This window comes from Miscanthus floridulus, chromosome 2 (genome assembly GCF_019320115.1).
Source record: "Miscanthus floridulus cultivar M001 chromosome 2, ASM1932011v1, whole genome shotgun sequence".
Lineage (NCBI taxonomy): Eukaryota > Viridiplantae > Streptophyta > Magnoliopsida > Poales > Poaceae > Miscanthus > Miscanthus floridulus.
In genome coordinates this window covers 124,513,693-124,521,089 of record NC_089581.1, presented here as the reverse complement: position 1 = coordinate 124,521,089, position 7,397 = coordinate 124,513,693, and the positions used below count along the sequence as shown (strand labels likewise).

The following is a 7,397-nucleotide window of genomic DNA, read 5'->3' as shown; positions in this document are numbered from 1 at the left end:
ACTCTCTCCATCCTTATTCAAGTATCGTCGTAGGATGTGACAATTAAACTTTTTTAAATTTGACTAAATTTATAGAAAATATTAGCAACATTTATATCTCTAAAAAAATTTATTTATAAAAATAAATTCAACAATCTATCTAATGATATTAATTATGAACTTATAAATATTAATATTTTCTTTTATATATTTAGTCAAAGTTAAATATGTTTAACTTCTCGAAAAATGAGAACTGAGAAATGGGACAGAAAGTATTGAACAACCAGAACAGATCATTAGTTTACAGACGGCAATGAGCATAGTATCCCTCCCATGATGATCAAGCGACAAATTACTGCACACCACATAAGACAATTCAGCACGACTTGCTTCCTATGCAACCATAGAAACACTTGAATACTTTCATCCTACAATAATGATGATTTGAAAATACTTTCAAACTATCATAATGATATTCAAGCGTGATATACAACTCAACAAGTTGAGATTCACTCACTAGCACTTAATGTTACAAGATACAGATGCCGTTTGGACTTTGGACCTAAGATGCGACTAAACAACAATATTCTACATATTTGCTGCCACCTCAAAATGCGGAACACTCAGATGTTATCCTACCCTTGCTAATCAACTCACATAGAAACACTCAGCAATGAGCACTCCTATTGCTGATAAGAAAGCACACTACGCACGCGCAGCTCAAAACAGTCCCAAGAAACGATGCCGCTGCTGGCTGTTGCTGCTGCTGTAGCTTCCTCCTGGTGGAGTCACAGATATTCTGTCTGTGTTAGCCAACGCCCACCTGTTGAAATCCGGTGATGACAACAGTTGCTTCATAGCTTTCTTTGTCTCCTCTCTCGTGAATGCTTCGTATTCCTCTTTTGAGAATTTCCTCCTCTCTGGGGTAGTGTGAAATGTAGAATAGAAGCTGTCCCTAGCAATACCTGGCGACGATGTCTTTGCTGAGCCTGGAGACACAAGATAACAAGTTGTTCACTTGGCACAAGAACACTAAGCTGGGGCATCATATAGATACAACTAAAAGAAGTGACAAACCTGCAAAAGGTGAGTTTCTTCTTGGTGTACGTCTCTGGTATCCACCATGAAGCTTGCCAAATCCATCTTGGCGACCTCCATTCATGCTAGAATAGTCTTCATCCAAATCTCCATAACGGGATGGATTACTAGAGGTTCCATCAGAAAGTCCCCTGAAAAGAGGTATTATTTAGTTTATCAGTACTTTCAGGGAACACAAATATGTTTTTGTTGTCACCACTATTAAAATTATGGTCCTAATAACATGGAAAAATAATTTAGTACCCCAAATATATAAAAACCAAAGGAACCCATGTATACTAACATAACTTAGGAGAAACTAAGAAGGCCGTGCAAAGCCTGCAATGTTCCAAATTACTGCAAACAGCCTCTGTCCTCTGCCATTACATCTACGAGATGTTTTAGTTAAACAAAGATTCAGACAAGTGATGAGCTACTTCTTGTCACAGATTGTGTGTAGTCAACCAACCCATTGGTGCCACAGTTTTCGTTTTACAACAGTAGTTATGCTTACCATGCACGATATGCTCCGCATAAACGAGAACCAATTTGATGCTGATTATGTTTATTATGTTAGGAATTTAAACAGCTACAAACACTTCAATAGAAGTGCCACTGTGAAATCACTTGAATGCATTGTTGATGTTTTCCACCACGGACAAACCGAATTTCAATACTCATGAGCAACGAAATTACAATAGTTCAACAAACAAAAACAGATGCATTGTTGATGTAAGGAGAAAAATCTTAATTCACTCTTGCTAAATCTGAACTACACAAAACCACTACATTGAGGGTTAATAACTTTAAAGATTAGACACTAACCAAACAATCAAGAACATAAATTACAGCTCATACACGTTAGCATCTGTTCAGTTACTCAGCTAATACTTAGGATTAAAGGATTTTGGTTCATTTTCAGATATTTATTTCTTAGATATCCACTTGAAGACTTGCATACATTTGAAATAAATTTCTTAGAGGTAAGTCATAATGCCTACAGCAGGAGTAGCGTCAATGCATCATATCATGGTTATCTTAGGAAAAGTGGGATCAACCAGGCCAATTTCTGAGCTTGTACATTCCACATGGGCTATGTTATTCCTTGTTCTGATTCCGTTGCATCAAGTGAAAGTTTGAGACTATAATTACTAATGACATTGGGCTACTCCATGGTTTCAATCGACCTACACCACAGCAGCCAACAGGTCAAAATGTAGCTGCATCCATTCCACACAGCACAAAATTACCATGTGTCTTACAGAGGTGCCTGGCTGTGTATATTCTGTTGACTGGAACAATAAGTCAGCAACAAATAGGAATCGTTTTACAACAGAAATGCCACATAACATGTTTAACTTGTTTTTTTAATATGTTTTTCTTAAAATTATAGTAACATGATACTCTGGTCAAAAGATGAAAACAATGTGCTGTTAGATTTGTGACTTCTGCTATGAGCTATCTGATTAATTATAGCTGTAGTAACTAATATTTGACACATCAAGTAAAGAGTTGCCTTGACTGACAATTAGGGAAGAGAGTTTATCGTACCCGAATATATAGCGTAAAACTTTTGACTTTCCCTCAATTCTTGCAATCGCTTTGATGATTACACAGAAGGCTAAAGCCGCAAATGCAAAGAGATAGTCCAGAGAACTCTACAGGGACAGACGAAGTGAGGATTAGCCTGTCAGTTGAAAGATAAGCAAACGGATAGAATATTTCAAGCACCAGTAGATTGTTACAGAAGTAATACCTGGAGGATCATAACAGCTGAAATAATTAAGATAGCCCACTCAACAAAATAAGCCACACCCTCGTCAACAGATCCATCTTCTGCCAGGACAAGTTTACGGACACCCCAGTAACCAAACCAGGCTCCAGCTAAGATGACACATACGAGAACGAATATTCCAAGCTGCAATGACACATTTTTTACATTAATATATCATAAGAGGAATGATAGAAACACATACCACTGAATGTTGAAACACTAACAATACCCTCATGGAAAATTTAATGGCACAGTAAGAATATGAATAGGAAATAACACAAAAAATTTGACAACTTTATAAATCATTTGATGTTATCAAGTCAATTTGCTTTCATAGTACAAGTAGTGTAGACTATTCCCCAACAGAGCTCAAGAAAATAAGCACACTCACATACATGACAAGAAAATTAGTATTATTCAGTCACATAGATATCAATAAAGAAGACAAAAAAGTGGGAAGTCATGTGGCAAACTGGCAATTCAAAAGATCATACTAGTCCCATTCCCTTAAATATATGTAAAGGCAAGTGAAATAAAAGAAGCCAGAAAAACCAGATGATAACCTAAATGAAGAACTTACATACAGGATTATGCATGTCTTCAGCAATCCCGATTTCCACAAGAACTGAGCGCAGCATACCCGATAAATAGTGAAGAAAATATGTCGTCATGCCAACCTGTTGTTGAAAAATTGCCACATGAGTGATCTAGAGGTGTAAGGTAGAAACCAAAGTGGATCCTGTCCATATATTAAACAATACTTACAACTGAGGAGTATGCGAAAATAGCGAGAGAACTCTTTCTACCAGTTGGTAAAAGCTTCATTCCCTGAAAGTAGATAGGAAAAAAATGTCAGGAAAGCAGGTGGTGCCCACAAAATGATTGGCTGAATAGCAGATAAAACTTAAGTTTCCTATTGAACTGGCCAAAAGTTAGATTCATGTGGAAAGGCTGCATACAACTAGTATAAAATAACTTGAATTACATAGCTTCAAGCTAAGGAAAGATTAGACTTTGTGACTGTAGCTAGTGCCAATCAACTACAGTAATACTGTCATCTGAAAACAAAAATAAACAGAGGAGGTACAAATCCCTATTGACACTGAGGAAGCCTTTTGCCAAAGGGATATATTGTAATAGTTTAAGTATATTGTTGATTGAGGATTTTTCCAATGCAAATCGTATATAATCTTCAAATGTTCCATAATCCAAATGGTAGTTTCAAATAAGACAGTAAGTGAGCTCGATTGAACCATTACAAGAATGGCACCAACCACCGTTACCAATACCAACCATCAGCTGAAGTGCTCAACTACTACTATATAGAGCAGAGTGAAGAGGATTGTAAATTACCTGAAAGAGTATAATCAGTATCACAAGGAAAATGCCGATAGTCATTGCTCCACCATAGTAGAACACCACAGACTCGCTCAATGTGTGTGCCACCGCCATGAGCACCAACCCTAGGACAAAGAACACCACCCTGTGGAGCAAGAACTCTGCATACACAGCAACAAAAGATACATCACACCCTGCAATCAAGAACTGCACGAAACAGGGGGGCACCATACTAGAACTACATCAAACAAAAGAAGCGGAAGAAATCATACCTTCCTCAGTGGACACCACAACAGACCTCGAAGGGTCAGCAGGCATTCGGAAGTCCAGAATCCGGTGGTCGTACGGTGAGATGGCTTGCATCCAGAGCCCGCTCTTGGGCATCTTCTGCCACTGGGATGCGGCGCACTTGCACGGCCCCACCGTGGCATTTCTACAAACACAAAGTGCACAAGCCAAAGAAATCAGGCCGAGAAACATCAATGCTAGCGATACACACCACGAAAGCTAGGAGTTCAGTTCCCCATCTCACTAACCTGTGGAAGCAGAGCTCGAGCCCGTGGGGGCGAGTGGCGTTGGCGCGGAGTCGAAGCGCGTGGAAGAAGCGAGACGGGTCGCGGAGGCGGGAGGGGCGGCCTTGGAGGAGAACACGCGTGCAGTAGGGCCCGGCGGCATCGCCACCGGAGAGGGGTCGCGCGGGCGGGAGGTTGACGTAGGCCGGCGGATGCGAAGTGACTGCGACAGGGCGGATTAGGGTTAGGGCTTTGTGGGGTTCGATGGTGGGGTGGGAGACGGAGGCGTGCTTACCTGTGAGCTCGACGGGGGTGGAGACGGATACGGCGGCGACGGAGGTGACGAGGAGAACGAGGACGGAGGGGACGAAGAGGAGGAGATTCCGGTGTGACGGAGGCATGGCGGCGGGCGGCGGTGGATTTGGGGATTTTGGACGGGGAGGCGGGAGATGGCAGGGGATTCAGAGAAAGGAAGGAGCGGGAGGTAGCTTTGAAACGACGCGGTGTCGCCCTAACTCCGCGGCCGGTGTGGCGGTGTCCTGTTCGGCTGTTCAGACGGCGAGAATGGGCTGGCTGGGCAGGCAGCGCCGTGACTTGGTTGCTAAGGAACATGGGCTTGCATTTGCCAAATTTTCCACGAGGGAGAAGGGACCATTTATTAAATTTTAGAATTATATAGAACGGTTTGCCTGTGCTCGATTCAGAGAATCAACACAAAATAATTCCGCGTTCCACAGGTGCAAATAGAGATGGAACGGTAACGGCTTTCCCCGCGAGAAGGGAAATCGCCGTTACTGTCTTCGTCAAAGCACACGGTGGAAATTTGGTTCTCGTTCCTGTCTCCTCCGTGAGGATCGGTGCATCGTTCAGCCTGTTGTTGCTGATGTTCGGTTGCGAGAGAAAAATATTATACTATGATGGACTAAAATTAACCATCGAACAGGTTGATCGAAAGAAAATAAAAATCTTCAACATAAGTACATCACTAATAAACTGCAATACACGCATAGTCCAACATAATAACTACTCTACGACAAATACACACAAGATAAACACTGTACAACAAAAATAACACAAGCCGTAGGACTTATAAGTTTAGCGGCTAAAATCGAGGAGTAAAACTTCAGATCATTTTAGCTTACTCGTGTGGTCTAAACTTTAGACAACACTTTGAGTGACTTGAGCGCTCACGAGCAGCAAGCAGTGTGATCGAGTAAAGTTTGCTACGAGCATACAGTGATCCAGTAATTAAAGTTTAGTTTCTGTCATATCGAATTTTTGGGTGTTAATTAAGAGGACTAAACATAAGGTAATCATAAAACTAATTGCATAAGCCATGACTAATTTACGAGATGAATCTATTAAGCCTAATTAGGCCATGTTCGCTTCTCTTATAATTCGTACTTTTCAGTTTATTTTTTCAGCCGAAACAGTGTTTTTCTCTCACAACAAATCAGCGGGAACAATGTTTCAGCTTGTTTTTCAGCGAAACGAATGGGCCTTAATTCAGCATATGTTTATTGTAGCATCGCATTCACTAATCATGGACTAATTAGGTTTAATAGATTCATCTCGCAAATTAGTCACGTCTTATGCAATTAGTTTTGTAATTAGTCTATATTTAATACTTCTAATAAGTATCAAATATCCAATTTGACGTGGACTAAAGTTTAGTTATCTGTATCCAAACACCTCCTGGAACGCGGAATTATTTTGTGTTAATTCTCTAAAGAGGATGAGAATTGTGGTAGTTTTAAAAAAAAGGAGAATGGTGGTAATTAGGGAAAAAGAAGACGTGGGGTCAGATATTAGGGGTGTGATTGGAAGCCAAGACTGCTTCCTCGTATCATCTCATATTGGGCCTAGACCGCATGCATAGACCTTATTGAATAGTCGCAAAATCTTTTTTTTTTCAAAGCATGATTTCGTAGGTTGTACAAGCTTATCTCGATCCATCTCACTCTTTTTTAAGTGGTAACCTGCACAGTTGCATCAGAGGCACATTACAGTTACCCACCCCTTCCTTGTCTTTCCTTGCATATCGTGTTTTTTTATGCCGGCCCCTTGCAAGCGATAAATGGTGCTTGTCGGACCCTTCAGGTCCATACATCAACAGGAGCAATGTGTGCAACTGTTCAAGCCCCCAAAGTTTAAGGCACCCTAAATTTACACTAAGTAGTAACTAACAATGATTAATTGATTAGATAGAAAAAAATGCAGCACTATAACCTGTGATTGTTGACTGGTTAATTGGACCATGAGAACATTAGGCCCAATGGCCAGTGCCCATCAGCCTGCTTGGCTGGCTGCTTAGGCCCTCCACAACGTGGGGGTACTTCTCACAAAAAATCAAGGTCCACATAGAAAAGTTGACACCACGCTTCAAAGATCATAGCATGCTCTTTTGCATGCCAAAAAGGCAGATGCATGCTCTTCTCCGGCTCCCCATCCTGGTCCTCTCCTTCCCTCTCTCCAGTCTCCACTGCACAAATGGGCATTGACGCAAGAACGTTCACCCTCACCGCCCCAAATTTTGCTAGCTCTCCATCATTAGTTACAACATGCAAAATGATGCTTAGAGTCTTAGGCTATTCTCTCCTTTTCTAGATTAACTTGGAGACAAAATATTGTGGAGGGCCTTAGATTCCTAAGCCAGTTTGTGGCTTTTCAGTAGAACATAAGGTTAGTTTCCTTTTTGTTTAGTACTACTTTTATTG

The 7,397-nt window shown here is 40.9% G+C and overlaps 1 pseudogene; it reads right to left on the bottom strand.

The window, feature by feature from the left end:
- Positions 1 to 313: 313 nt before the first annotated feature.
- LOC136539568 (uncharacterized) lies at positions 314 to 5,301 on the bottom strand (annotated as a pseudogene).
- Between the last annotated feature and the right edge of the window lie 2,096 nt (positions 5,302 to 7,397).